Source organism: Hemitrygon akajei, chromosome 2, assembly GCF_048418815.1.
Source record: "Hemitrygon akajei chromosome 2, sHemAka1.3, whole genome shotgun sequence".
Lineage (NCBI taxonomy): Eukaryota > Metazoa > Chordata > Chondrichthyes > Myliobatiformes > Dasyatidae > Hemitrygon > Hemitrygon akajei.
This window is the reverse complement of record NC_133125.1, coordinates 98,496,725-98,512,289: the sequence shown is the minus strand read 5'-3', so window position 1 is coordinate 98,512,289 and position 15,565 is coordinate 98,496,725. Positions and strand designations below refer to the sequence as shown.

The 15,565-nt window shown below is 40.5% G+C and overlaps 1 long non-coding RNA gene across 1 annotated transcript in view; it reads left to right on the top strand.

Moving 5' to 3' along the window:
* The window catches only part of LOC140714634 (uncharacterized), a 68,024-nt gene that overhangs the window by 28,711 nt on the left and 23,748 nt on the right, over positions 1-15,565 (top strand). The window contains exon 2 of the long non-coding RNA XR_012095961.1: positions 9,367-9,443. This is a non-coding gene — a long non-coding RNA (uncharacterized lncRNA). The remainder of the gene's footprint in view (positions 1-9,366; positions 9,444-15,565) is intronic.

Sequence of the window (15,565 nt, the reverse complement as noted above, 5' to 3'; positions counted from 1 at the left end):
TAGAAATGATCAAATATTCTTTGATTTAGAACATACAATTGGTCAGTGCATGACGCTGTGTCAACCAACCGAAACCTACTCCGGGATCAATCTAACCCTTCCCTGCTGCACAAACAACATTTTTTTCTTATGTCCATGTGCCTATCTAGGAGTGTTTTAAATATCCCATTATATCAGCCTCTACCACCATCCCCTGAAGAATCTCATATCACTGGCATTTGTCATATTTGTTGTTTTGTGGAATAAGTACATAGCATTATACGATAATAAAAAATATCAATAACAATAGGAAGTATATGTTAAAAATAAATAAAGTAAGTAATGCAAAAAGAGAGCAAAAAAAAAGATGCAAGTTAATGGGTTTATTGCCATTCAGAAATCTGATAGTGAAGGAAAAGAAGCTCTTCCTGAAACATTGAGTGTGCGTCTTCAGGCTCCTGTACCTCCTTCTTGAAGCAATGAGAGGAGGACATGACTTTGATGATGGGGGTCCTTAGCGATGGATACCGTGTTTTTGAGGCATCACCTTTTGAAGGTGTCCTGGTTGCTAGGGAGGCTAGTGGCCATGATGGAGCTGGCTGAGTTTACAGCTTTCAGCAACTTGTTCTGATCCTGTGAAGTGGCCCTTCCTCCATACCAGACAGTGATACAGCCAGTTAGAATGCTCTCCATGGTATATCTGTAGAAATTTGTCAGTGTCTTTGGTGACATACCAAGCGTCCTCAAAGTCTGAATGAAATATAGTTGTTGTGGTGCTTTCTTTGTGATTGAATCAATATGTTAGGCCCAGGATTGATCCTCAGAGATGTTGACACCTAGGAATTTGATATTGCTCACCCTTGCCACTGCTGATCACTCAATGAGGACTAGCACGTGTTCCCTCGATTTCCCATTCCTGAAGTCCACAATCAATATCATGGTCTTACTGATGTTGAGTGCAAGGTTGCTATCGCTCAAAGAGTTGATCTATCTCACTTCTGTACACCTCCTCAGTACCATCTGAAATTCTGCCAACAACAGTTGTGTCATCAGCAAATTTCTAGATGGCATTTTAGCTGTGCCCTGCCACACACAGTTGTGGGTGTAGAGAGGGTAGAGCAAAGGGGTAAGCACACATTCTTGAGATGTGCCAGTGTTGATTGTCTGCTAGATGTTATTTTCGATCAGCATTGACTGTGGTCTTCCAGTGAAGAAGATTCAATTGCACAGGGAGGTACAGAGGCTCAGGATTTGGAACTTGTTGATTAGAGCTGAGAATATTTATTGTGAAAAATGCTAAGCTGTATTCAATAAACCACAGGCTGACATGGGCATTGCCGTTGTCCAGGTGATCCAAAGCTAATTGAGGAGCTAGTGAGATTGCATCATCCGTAGACCTATTGTGGCAATAGGCAAATTGCAGCAGGCCCAGGAGCTGACTCTGGCCATGCCCAACCTCTCAAAGCATTTCATCACAGTAGATGTGAGTGCAACTGGGTGATTGTTGTTGAGGCAGCTGACCCTGTTCTTCTTGGGCACTGGTTTGATTGCTGCCCTTTTGAAGCCATTGGGAATCTTCACCTGCAGCAGTGAGAGATTGAAAGTGTCTTTGGACACTTTGCAGTTTGGTTGGCACAGGTGTTCAGTGACTTGCCAGGCACACCACCAGGGCCTGATGCTTTGTGGGGGTTCACCCTCCTGAAAGATGTTCTGACATTGGCCTCCAAGACAGAGGCAACAGAACCACCAAATACTGTATGGATTCACACAGGTGTGGCTTTATTCTCCCTTTCAAAGCATATGTAAAAGGCTTTAATCTCATCTGGGATTAAAGCATTACAGCCATTCTTGGATGACCTGATGTTGATCTTCTCTGATTTCTGCATGGCTGTAATAAACAAATGGATGAGCAATAATTTCCAAAAGCTAAATGAAGATAAAGCTGAAATACTTCCAGTTTGATCCAAATCCGAAAAAGATAAACCTCTTGATAAACTTGGGAACTCGGCTCCCCTTGTAAAATCAGAAGTAACTGGGTGTTATCCTTGATTAAGATTTTTATTTTAAACCCCACATAATAAAAGTGACCAGAGCAGCATTAAAAACACTTAAGAAATATTGCAAAGGTACATTACTTTCTGTCACGTAATGAGGCTGAACAACTAATTTATATCTTTATATTGAATGGACTAGATTACTGCAATCCACTTTTTACTGGCTTTCCAAAGCAATCAATTGACAATCTTCAACTCATTCAGAATGCTGCTGCTAGACTTTTAAATAAAACCAGGATAAGGGAATACATCCCTCTCACACTAGCTACTCTGCATTGGCTTTCTGCATCTTTTAGAATTGACTTTAAAGTCCCCTTACTTGTTTTTTTAAAGCTCTAAAAGTTCTGGGACTGGAACACATCACAGAACAATTTTTACTTTATAATCCTACTTGGTCTTTTTCACCAGCTAGTTGAATTTAAACAATCACACTCAAAAGATAATTGGTAGGTCAGCTTTTTTGAACCATGCTCCTAAACTGTGGAATTCAATACCTAAAACTATAAGGGATGCAGAATCAGTTGACATTTTTAAATGATAGCTCAAAACCTATTGATTTAACCTTGCTTTTAATTAGCATCTTTCTGTCTTTTATTTTCATGTTTATATTTATTTTTATCTTTTATTTTATTTTCATATTTGTACTATTATCTCATTGTGAAACACTTTGAACTACACCACGTGTATGAAAAGTCCTCTATAATAAATTTATTATTATTATTATGTATTTGTGATATTAGGTTTTGATTTGTAGGAAGTAATGTCCTGCAAACCCTGCTAGAGCTAATGTGCATCTGTAACGACAATCGGATTTTTTTTCATTCTTGGAGTAGCCTTCCACAGGTCACAACTGGCTTCTTGTATAGTTCTGTATCACCAGACCTGCTACAGATCTAGCCCTCAGCAGACTATGAACCTCCTTGTTCATCTACAGTTTTTGGTTTGGGTATGTCTGGTAACTGAGGTGGGGTGGAGTTACATCTGTACCAAAGGAGGCGTCCAGTGTGTTAGCTCTTCTGGTTCCACAGGTGATGTGTTGGTGGTAGTTGTTCAGAATTTTCATCAATCTGGCATGGTTGAAATCCTCTGCAATGACAGGGAAGGCATCTAAATGTGCTGTTCGGTGACCATTTATCACGATGCTCAGCTCCTCCAGTGCTTGCCTGACGTTGGCTTGAAGTGCAATTTACACCGCCTACCATGGAGAACCATTCAAACATCTTACTACGTTAGTTTTCAATGGAAAATTAAATAAAATTCAATTTAAAGTTTGTGGTCATTTTATCATTCCTATTAATAAGCTGTTAGTGTTAACAAATCTCCATCTGTTAATTCAGTCAGTTCAAAAGCTAGAAAAGATTAAAGAGTCAAGGTCAGAGGTGTTCAGCCAGGGTCACAATCCATTTCTACATCCATAGGGTGATACATAGCTGGCTGGTGATGTAATGATTTCAGCACTGGGCTTCCAGGTAAGTGGTCCTGGTTTCGAATGAGGCTGGCTCCTCGCACCCCTTCCATCCAGGCTGGGTTGAGCGTTGGGCTAGCAACTCAGCCTCGTTTAAAATAAAACCAGACAAATGCTAAAGAAATAGCAATGTTGCTGCCCAATACACCACAAGGCACAGAGAGGAACAAGAAAATAGGGTGATTTTGCAGAAAGGGTTTGCTGGCTTTTCTTTTGAGAATGGGAAAATAGATGTAACTGTAACATATCTTTGATGTGAGACCAGTGCAAATCCACAGGTCATATTTATAATATCTGTATTACTCATGTTTTGGAAATAATCACACAACCAATGCTAACAACATTACATCCTCTGCTATACAACTATCTCTCTGGTTGTATCTTTTTTTTTTGTTTTGTTCCTGACTTTTATAGCTTTTTTGCTTTATCTGTACCTTGCATCTGCTCCAATGGTTGCATTACTTAAAAACTACAGAACTGGACCATACATCTTTGATTAATATAAATACAATCAGACTTTTTTTGTTGCTTGGCCAATTCTAAATGAAAATGTATTTTGGTAAGATTAATTGAATTGCCCTAGATATCAATGCTTTTGTTCTATTGATGCCAGATTTGTTTTTAGGGTGGGGCATGGCAAAATGCAAGGCAAGGGAAATAATTGCCTGAGCAAATAACTTTGAGGATTAAAAAGGAGTAATTTATTGGAACGGTGTGCAGGCAAACTGGATTATACTGGCTCAAAGAATATTAAAAGGACAAATCAGATAGACACCTGACAGCATTGGCTGCATGCCAAACTGCAAATTCTTCCAAAATTCCCTACCGACTGGTATTCCAAGAATCCCAGAATATCTTTCCCTCAAATTAAAATTGTCCAAATCAAACAAGGGGATTTTAACAGCTTTACGTTGCAGATAGGGGAAATGGCTGGGCCCAACAAAGGCTTTGTCAGCCATAGGGTGGAGAGGAAGATAAACTAGATGACATAAATATAGTTGGTGCCAAGCAAGAGAGGGTATTGAACCTTTGTTAATTGGAGAAAATTTACCTGGAGGAGTGTAAATGGAGGTGGGGGTTGGGGTAGAGATTAGGGAAATCAGTGTGGGTAACAGAGAGAGAGAGGAAAAAATGTAATGTAAGATTCATAAGCTGCAGAAAGCAAAAGTCACTGAAAATCTGAAATAAAAGAAAATGTTGGAAATATTATGCAGAGGAGATAGCATCTGAGAAAGTAAAACTTATTTAATATTACAGGTCAATTACAATTCGACCATTAAGTTATAGGAGCAAAATTAGGCCATTCAGTCCATCTATTCTGCCACTCCATCATAACTGATCCCTCTGAACACTATTCTCCTGCCTGCTCCCCATAACCTTTGAGGCCTGTGGTGAACTACATATACCTGTCTGGACACGCCCCCCCCCCCCCCCCCCGCTGACTGCTCCTGTGGCTCCTCCCACAGACCCCTGTATAAAGGCGATTGGAGGCACTGCTCCTCCCTCAGTCTCCAGGATGTTGTGTGATGGTCTCTTGCTGCTGATAGTGCTCTTCCAGCTAATAAAAGCCTATCTCTCGCCTCACGTCTCCGAGTTATTGATGGTGCATCAAGGCCCTCATAAGACGTATGAGCCTCTAATTCTCAGAGGTTGAACATTGGTTCTCAGGTACTTCCTCATATCTTCACAGGATGGTGGTCCCAGGAATGTCAGGGTACTGACTACCAGGCTTGAACTAAATTCATTTGTTCCCAATATTCACAACCTTCCCCCCCCCCCCCCCACCCCAAGCTAATCCTCAAAGCCCCCGGCTATTTAGTATTTCCTCAAGATATGCAAGTCACCCTCTGTCCATATACATATATGTTTTTCAGCCTTGTCTTGTGCCACAGAACTTACTTTTTCATAACTTTTATCTGTTTCTCGTGTCAAGTCTCCTCCACTTACAGCTGGTGTCCTCTGCCACTTTGGCAATTTCCAGTTTCTTAGTCCTAACTATTTCATCCTCAGCACGGATGTCCAATCCCTCTGCAGCTCCCTCCCATCACTTCCCCCTTGAATAGACACATATTCACTCTCCTTTCATCACCACTTTCTTATAGGGAGCCAATGGTGTTTGTGGAATTCCTTCGCTTCCACTGCATCTGTTCCCGGGATGAGGCTTTCCTTTCCAGAACAGCAAAAATACCCTCCTCCTTTAAACAACGGGGCTTTGCTTCTTCCATCATTGATACTGCCCTCACCTGCATCTATCTCCTCTGCTTCTCAGACATCCGTGCTCACCACATCTTCCCACTACCTAAACAGTAATAGAGTTCCCCTTGTCTTGACCTACCATCCCAGGAGCCTGAGTATCCAACACATCATTCTCTGCCACTTCCACTACCTTCAGAGGGATCCTACACTAAACATATCTTTACACCCCCCTCCCACCACCTTCCGCAGGGATCAGTCCGTCTGTGATTCCCTTGTCCATTCATTCCGTCCCACTACTCTTCCTTCTGACGCTTATCCCTGTAAGCAGCCAAAGTACTACTCCTGCTCAATCACCTCCTCCCTCACCTCTACCCAGGGCAATGAACAGTCTTTCGAGGTGAGGCAGAACTGCCTCAGTAAATCATCTACTGTATCCGGTGCTCCCGATGCAGCTCCCTCGACATTGGGAGACCCGTTGTAAATTGTGGGACAACTTTGTTGAGCACCTCTGCTCAATCTGCCAACTATGGAACTTCACAGTGGCCCAACATTTTAATTCTGATTCCAATGGCCTCCTCTTGTGCCACAATGAGGCTACCTCAGGGTGGAGGAGCAACACCTTATATTCCATTTGGATAGCCTCCAAGCTTGTGGTGTGTATATTGATTTCTCCTTCTGGTAAAAAAAAATCCCTCCCTCTCCCCTCTTTTTCTATTTCCCAATCTGGCCTCTTACCTCTTCTCACGTGCTTATCACTTCCGCCTGGGTCCTCTTCCCCTCCCCTTTCTCCTATGATCCACTCTGCTCGTCTATCAGATTCCTTCCTCTCCTGCCTTTTACCTTTCCCACCCAACTGGCTTCAACTATCACCTTCTAACTATCCTCCTTCTCCTCCCCCACCTTTCGATTCTATCCTTTCCCCCTTCCCTTCCAGTCCTGAAGAAAGGTCTCAGCCTGAAACATTGACTGTTTATTCATTTCCATAGATGCTGCCATAGATATACAAGGTACTGTGTATTTCATTTGGCATTTTATGTATTTTTATTTATTGACATTCCGCATGGCGTAGTCTCTTTGAGCTGCACTGCTCAGCAGTCCCCCAATTTAATCCCAGCCTAATCACGGGAAGATTTACAATGACCAATTAACCTAACAACCGGTTCATCTTTGCACTGTGGGAGCAAACCGATGCACCTGGAGGAAACACATATGGTCACGGGGAAAACGTACAAACTCCTTAGAGGCAGTAGCAGGAATTGAACCCAGGTTGTTGGAGTTGTAAAGCTTTGTGTGAACCACTACGCTATCATGCTGCCTGCAGAACTTGTTGTGTTTATTGCTTGTGAAATCTGGATAATCTTGTTCCCTGATACATTCCTGTATAATGAAATGCACTTTTGCCTTTTGTTTCTCATTTTTCCAATGAGAAGTCATCAAAATGAACCATTTATGTTTCTTTCAGTACATATGATGTCTGGTCCGTTTTTCCAGAAATTTTATTTAGTTATGATTTCGACTATCTATAGCTGGGGTTCCCAAACTTTTTTTGTCGTGGACCCCCACCATTAACGGAGAGGTCAATGGACCCCTGATCTACAGTAGTTTTTGCTTTTTTGGGTTTGACTTGACTTGTGGCTTCATTCATATTGAGCAAGATTTTATTTACTGTCCATTCACAGTTTCCTTGGAATATGCAGGTGGCTAACCAAGCTGACCCTCGACACCAGGGAGGTGCCTGGCAAAGCCTTAGCATTTTCTGTATTTATTTCAGATGTTCGGCATCTGCAGTCTTTTTTTAAACTCTCAGTTCCATCCAACAAATACTTTGGATTGTTTGTTCATTCCTGATTAGAACTTTCTCCAAGACAGATAAATCCATCATCCTTTCCTCAATTCAGATTTTATCATGGATTTCTGTTATGCTGATACATCTCTCTAATTGAAATCTCCACAATTGTTGTCAAAGGTAGGGGGCGCAATTGCCCATAGTATTTTGAGAAGCTGCAGCATCCACAAGACTGTGAACTGAGATAAGCAATATCGAGAATTTAACCTCTCAACCACCACATCACCACCTACTATGACCGTCATTTTCATTCATTCTTTACCCTCAAGCCTCCTTCTGACCATAACATAAGTTGTAATGATCCTAGAGAGTGTGATACTGCAAGCAAGCTTTCCATTGTACCTGTGCATATGACAACAATCTTGATTTGACGCGAGTGCAGAGTTTTACTTCAATTGTTTCAGAGCCGAGGAAATTCTGCTATAAGTGGAAACCAGTGGTGCTCTCTGTGGAGCCAAGAATCACGGAGCAGTTAGCGTGACACTATTACCAGCTCAGGAGTTCAGAGTTCCTTTCCGGCACCGTCTGCGAGGAGTTTGTACATTCTCCCAGTGACCACATAGGTTTTCTCTGGGTGCTCCAGTTTCCTCCCAAAGTCCAAAGACGCATGGATTATAGGTTAATTGATCATTGTAAATTGTCTTCTGATTAGACTAGAGTTAAATCAGGGTTTGCTGGGCAGCATGGCCATAAGGATCTTTCTGCATTGTATCTTTAAATAAATAAATAAGAAGAAGGTTTGCAGATGATTTGGCAGAAGTATACAAGATCATAGCTGGGTTAGGATCAGGGTGATGGAGAAAGACATCTGATGTGAGGATAAGTTTTGTTTTGATCAAATCAATTATGAAAGTTATCACCTATAAGGATGAGATAGTCACCGAAAGGAAAATAATTTATGGGGAAGAGCAATGAAAATTGGACGGAGTACACGATTGCGTGAGTTTAATGGGCTGAATGGCCTTAATCCACCATAATGATTCGATGATTTTACATCTTAAGAACTCCAGAACTTTGCTGTGTTTTTCTTTCGTTAATCATGCCTAACAGAGTCTGGAGTTTCCTTCCAATAGCTTCTAAACACCATCAATAACACACCAAATGCCACAGGGTTGCCCCATCCTGTTGCAGCATTGGGTTTGACAGCTTCTCCCCTATTGCCTTGGCCTTTAAGAAATTCAATACAATTAATAATACAGTTAAACATATACTTAGGAGTAATCAAGACAATTGTTTTATCCTTTAAATTAAATTATAGTTTCCAGGCAAGTATTATCGGCAATGGAATTTCAGTCTGAAAACATCACTTAACCACAATACTTTAAAAAATACAATTTGACTTATTCGAAGGGCTTGATATTGCACATTGCAAAACGTTAACCACGAGTAACACCATATGAGATCTACTATTGTGTTGGTGTATATGTGTGTGTCTACACTTGCAGCCTGACATCTTTATCTTCTGCCACCATCAGTGTTGCCCTGTACTCACATGGTTACCGCTGGGCCTGGCTTAAGCTATATTTAAACTTGAGATTACGGGTGCCAGTTCCTTATGCGTAGCTTACATTTGTGCAGTTCTAGCCTTTGCCAGTTGCCCCAGTATCTGTACTTTTAAAGATGCCATGTACACAGTCATAATGGTAATTTTTAGAAAGTTCAAGAAAGAACTTGAAATATAAATATTCAACAGATCAGTTAGCACCTGAAGAATGGGTTGTAGTTAAGTTTTCTGACTTCTCGGGTTCTGACTGAGCTGTTGAGTATTTCCATCATTTTCTGCTACTCTGTTATTCAGCATCTGCTCCATTTTATTTCCTTCACAGGTCTAGGTGTATGGTTCACTACACAGAAGATTTAGATATCAAAGCCAATAATGGAAACATAAAGGTCAAGAATTCAGGTAACAGAGCACCACTGATTATGCATGGAATACTTAGGTTTTAATGAGCAGCCAAAGATATAGCCTTGAAATTAATATCATTTAATTCACCCCTGCCTTGTACTCTGCAAAATGAATCACATGCCTGAGTGCTTTTTCCCAATAATGTCTTCTTTGTGAATTATTTTAAAATATGATTGATGCTTTTCCTTGCTACTTAAAACTGTAAATGCCAATCAGGTTAGGTCTGACTATCAGGGTGGAGTCATACATCTCATCAAATTGAAAAGATGTTTGAATTTTCAAAAGAGCTGAAATGTCCTAACTATGTTTAGATAACTTAAACTGGCATCTAAACACATGCACAATCAGCTCCAAATTGGATGAAAGTTTCTAATTGGCCAAAATTTAATCAGTTTAAAATACAAAGCATGCGAGACTCCTCTGAATAAACAGTAGCCAGACGTTCTGGAATCTATTATTCTGAGTTTACCTCAAAGAGCCTAGACGAGATTTGATTCTTGAAAATATTTATCCCATAAACAAATCTGTTGGAGAATCCATCCTGCAGCAAAAATCATTGTTCTACTTTACTTCATCCAAAAACTTACTTCATGCGAGCAAAATCAACAAATGGCGCTATGTCTTCTAACAAAACTGAACACTTTGTGATAATATAATTGTATGCCGCCAGTTCTTATTTTGAAAATAAACCTGTGACCAAATTTGTTCGATAAACAGGAAATAGTCCTCATTCTTTATTTGTTCTCATGCTTGTTTTCAACAGTGGGCCTGATAAGGACCAGGTGTGTCCTGAAGAACACGATGTGTTTAGTCTGAGACAGAACCAACCATTGCCAATGAAACTGAACCAAAGATAGATAAGAAATTTTTAAAGGTTTTTTTCTTTTGTTGATGAAATGCATTCACATTTTTGTCCTGTCATTTAACCCTTCTCTATGCAGTCGGTGTGACATCACAGGTCATTCTCCATTGCAGGATCATGGCAGCACTGTAGTGTAGTGGTGAAAAAGGCACACCAACATCTCTTTCACCTCAGATGGTTGAGGAAGTTTGGTATGGGCAAAGAACTTCCTACAAGGGCACAATTGAGAGCATCCTGACTGGCTGTGTCACTGCCCGGTATGGGAACTGTACCTACTTAATCACAGGATTCTGCAGAGTGTGGTGCGGACAGCCCAGCACATCTGTAGTTGTGAACTTCCCATGATTCAGGACAGTTACAAAGCCAGGTGTGAGAAAAGGGCCCGAAGGCTCATTGGGGACTCCAGTTACCCCAACCACAATCTATTCCAGCTTCTACCATCCAGAAAACGGTACCATGGCATAAAAGCCAGGACCAACAGGCTCCGGGACAGCTTCTTCCACCAGGCCACCAGACTAATTAAGTCATGCTGATTTGAGTATATTTCTATGTTACATTGACTGTTCTATTTATTATAAATTATTATAAATTACTATGACTGCACATTGCACATTTAGGCGGAGATGTAATAAAGATTTTTACTCCTCGTATGTGAAGGATGTAAGAAATAAAGTCAATTCAATTCAATTCAATTCAACGCTTTACAGTACAAGCGACCAGGGTTCAACTCCCAGTGCTGCCTGTAAGGAGTTTGCATGTTCTACAGGATAGGTTTATTTTGGGTGCTCCAGTTTTCTCCCACAGTCTACTGGTCCACAGTTAATTGGTCATTGTAAATTGTCCCGTATTTAGGCTAGGGTTAAATCAGGATTGCATGGCTCGAAGGACTGCAAATGCCTATTTCGTGCAGTAGCTCAAAAAATAAATAAATAGGATTTAGATCTCAGACAAGTAGCTGTCTATCTAGATAAGGGACATCACAAAGATCACTAATGTTTCATTTTCTTAAGATGAGTTTTGAAATTTCACTGTTTTTAAATTCAAATTTATACTATATGAGTTTGCAGCTAAGTTCCATTTAGTATGAACTTAACAGAAATCTAATTAACAAGATATCTGTTTTATTTCCTTATATTAAAATATTTTTGTTGTGCTCTGCTGCCTTGGGATATCTTTCATCTTTCTTGTTCACTCGTATTCATTATCGCTAACAATAATAAATATCACTAAGAGTTCAAATAGAAAATATGGAAAAGTTACGAACTGCACTTTTAAAAAAATGGTAGGCTATTAATAAAGCAAAACTAATTTAAACTGTTCCCTTCTCTTATTTATCTCTTACAGTTTCACTCATATTAGTATCCAGTGAATGTCATACAGGGACAAAGACTGATGACTCACGTGCACCTTGACACTGAACTGATTTTTGGGGAAAACTGAAATATGTGGGAGAGTTCTTTTTGTCCTCTAACCACTCAGTTCTCAGACATTTCCAATTGGCTGAACTTTTTTCAAATAACAATCAGTTGCCAGAGGTGTTAACCTCACTCTTGGTCTATGCACTAGAGTTCTTTAACTGTCAAAATTCAGATTTTATCAACAAACTTCCTCATGTTTGGTGAATCAGGCTTTATAAGGAGAAATACAGTAAAATATTATTTTAGTGTTTGGTGTCATAGTTTATCCTTCAAGTAAGTGATTGTGAAATGAAATCTCATTGAAACCTATCTTTTGAGATTCCTGAAATGTCACCATTTGAATAAATTGTCTATCAAATGATATTCAAATTACATTCAAATATACTTACTTACTGCCCGTTCCACCATTGGTGTTTATGTGCTCCATCTCTGGCAGTGATCACGGCTTCCTTCATTATGCCAGTAGCTTCCTCTCAGTTCCTCTACTGTCAGCCATGCAAGTCCCAGCTGGAAACTCAGGAATACAGTCATGCTCAGATGTAGAAGGATTCTTCATTGCTGTTTTTTTTTTAAACAGTTTTGTTTTACCAGTCAGGGTTGTTAGCACTGAGCTTGAAATGAACCTGTAGGACTGCTGGATTACTCTTAGTCTGGCTTTACCCTTTGCCCTGTTTGGCATGGGTAACCCTACCAAGAGCCAAAGCATACAGTTCTGACTCCAGCCGATGTAGCTCTCCGGGTCACTGAGGCACTCAAGCCTCCAAACCACAACAATGTTGTGGTCCAATTGGAGAAACATATAACATATTGAATATAAGATGCAGAAGCAAAGCAATCAGCCCATCTAATCCATGTTGGAACATAATCCTCTAAGTCTATTGCCTCATTTTATCCAAGCAGCATAACTTTCCTTTATTCCACAAACTCACCTGGGTTAAATGCATCAGTGCTATTTGCTTCGTGGGAACAAGTTCAACATAAGAATTATTCTCTTGTGTAGAAGCTTCTGAATTGCGTTGGTATGGTAGCATAGCGGTTAGTGCTATGCTATTACAGCTCTCGTAACCTACGTTCAATTCAACCACAGTCTGTAAGAAGTCTGTGCCTGTTCCCCGTGATCACTTGAGTTTCCTTGGGTATTCCAGTTTCCTCCCAAATTCCAAAGGTGACGGGTTTTAGTAGGTTAGTTGGTCACATTGGTGTAATAGGGCGGCGTAGGCTCTTTGGTCCAGAAGTGTCTGTTACTGTGCTGCATCTCTAAATAAAAATTAAAATTATTTCCTTCTTGGATTTAATTGCCTTATATTTATGCCTCGTATGTAGTAACATTAATAGGTTTCAATGAAATGTCCGGGACCTGAAGCATCAGCTCTGCTTCCAGACAATGTAAACAGAGAAAACAAGAAAGCCCCCACCTTCTTATTCTGGCATCTTCTCCCTTCCCTTCCAGTCCTGAAGAAGATTCTCAATGCAAAGTATCAACTGGTTGTTTACTTCTATAGATGCTACCTGATCTGGCGAATTTCTGCAGCATTTTGTGCGTGTTGTTTTGGATTTCTAGCATCAGTACATTTTCTCGTGTTTAAGGTCAGCAGATTTTGCCTGTCTTGCAGAGAGTTCCCAGTATTGTCTATTTAAATTGTCTAGCTGCACATGGTTAAAGGGTTAAACAGCCTACTCCTGCTTTAATTTCTTATATTTTTTATCAGCACTAGCAAGTTTGTTAACATTTCACATGCACATTGTTGTATGTGATGCATTTTCAAGTGCTTCTGAACTGGCAATCTCATTTATATTTTAAAAAGCTCTTGGACTTCTGTCATCCTAACTTTCAAAAGCCAAACACCAATGTAAACATGATACTTGGGCATTAAACATAAGAATCTAAAAGAAGAGGAAGTTTATACCAAGGTGTTGAAAAGTGCTAAATGTGCATTAGAAAAAAATATAAACGCACAAATTTCTTTGTCTCCAAAACTCATTCCCATCGATGTAAATGGTGTGAATTTATGAGGCTGAGCACAATGTGCTGAGTCCTCTCTATAGTGCATTAAAGCTAAGGCATACTGTTGAGTGCAACACACCACGTGCAATATTATGACTACCTCTATCTGCATAGATTCTTATCAACTTTGTTTGCTCTGAGGGAGTATTGTGGACTATTCAGTTTTCATTGCATGTCATTCCACTATTTGAAAAAAAATGGCAGATGGAATTTAATGCAGACAAGTGCAAGGTATTGCACTTTGGTAGGACCAGCCATGGTGGTAGGGCACTGAGGAATGCAGTACAACAAAGGGATCTGGGAATACAGGTACATAATTCAGTGAAAGTGGTGTCACAGGTAGGTAGGGTTGTAAAGAAAGCTGCTGACACATTGACCTTCATAAATCAAAGTATGGTGTACAGGAGGTGGGATGTTATGTTGAAGTTGTATGTGACGTTGGTGAGGCCTAATTTGGAGCATGGAGTGCAGTTTTGGTCACCTGCCTACAGGAGAGATATAAAAATGGTTGAAAGAGTATGGAGAAAATTTACAAGGATGTTGCCGGATCTAGATGACCTGAGTTACTTAGAAAAACTGAATAGGTTAGGACTTTATTCCTTGAAGCATAGAATATTGAGGTGAGATTTTATAGAGGTATACAAAATTATGAGGTGTATAGATGGGGTAAATGCAAGCAGACTTTTTTTTACTGAGGTTGGGTGAGACTCCAACTAGAGATCATGGGTTAAGGGTGAAAGGTGAAAAGTCTGAGGGACCAGGAGGGGAAAATTCTTCACTCAGAGAGTCGTGAGAGTGTAGAACAAGCCGTGAGTGCAAATAATGCATGTGAGAGCAATTTCAAAGTTTAAGAGAAGTTTAGATAGGTAGATAGATCGTAGGGGGTATGGAGGGCTATGGTCCTGGTGCAGGTCGATGGGAGTCGGCAGTTTCAATGGTTTGGTATGGATTAGATGGGTTGAAGGGCCTATATCTGTGCTGTACTGTTGTATGAATCTATGACTCATTTACTTATTTCTTTAAAGTCGGCTTCATCAGCACAATCTTTGGGAGCTCTAGTTGCACAGTGATCTGCAGCCATACTGCTCAAGGCCCTACTTTCATTGTTTCTTACAGTTTTCTCTGCAGCCGTTAGTCTATGCAACTAGCTGGCTGTATTCAACTTTCACTTAGTGCCATTTCCTCCGACAAGATCTCTCTTCCTGAAACTCTGCTGCACAAATTTTCTGGTGTCTCTTGAGGATGGTGGGTTAGTAATCTGCCAGTTGTCACTCAGAGGCTAGTTTTGTGCATTCTTAGTTTTGCTAACAGTAATATCAGCACCCGGTTATGTAGTGGGGTGGCAGAATTGAGATACATCTCTACCAAAAGAGGTGTAAGGTGCTCCTACCCTTCGCTAGCCTGCAGGTCACCCTTGGACAAGGGGTAGCAGCTGCTATACCTCCTGATCAGGGTCACATGAAGTCATGGGAGCAGGTGGAGGATGGTCGTATGAGCAGCCGGTGCACATCACAAGTGCTGGTTATGTGACCACTGAAACCAGGCAAACAATCTCTGACAAGTATTGATAATGTCTGCGGGTCAACCGGCTTGTAAGGACACTGCCCAGAAGAAGGCAATGGCAAAATGCCATTGTAGAAAAATTTGCCAAGAACAACCATGATCATGGAAAGACCACGATTGTCCACGTCATACAACACGATACATAATAAACAAATGGTTATTTAAATTACCTTCTATTATGAGGCCCTGACAGAAAGACATCTTTGTGATTTGCTGGTATGATTCTTAATGCCATGTTATAAGCAGTTCCCATCTCATTTAAGCACATATA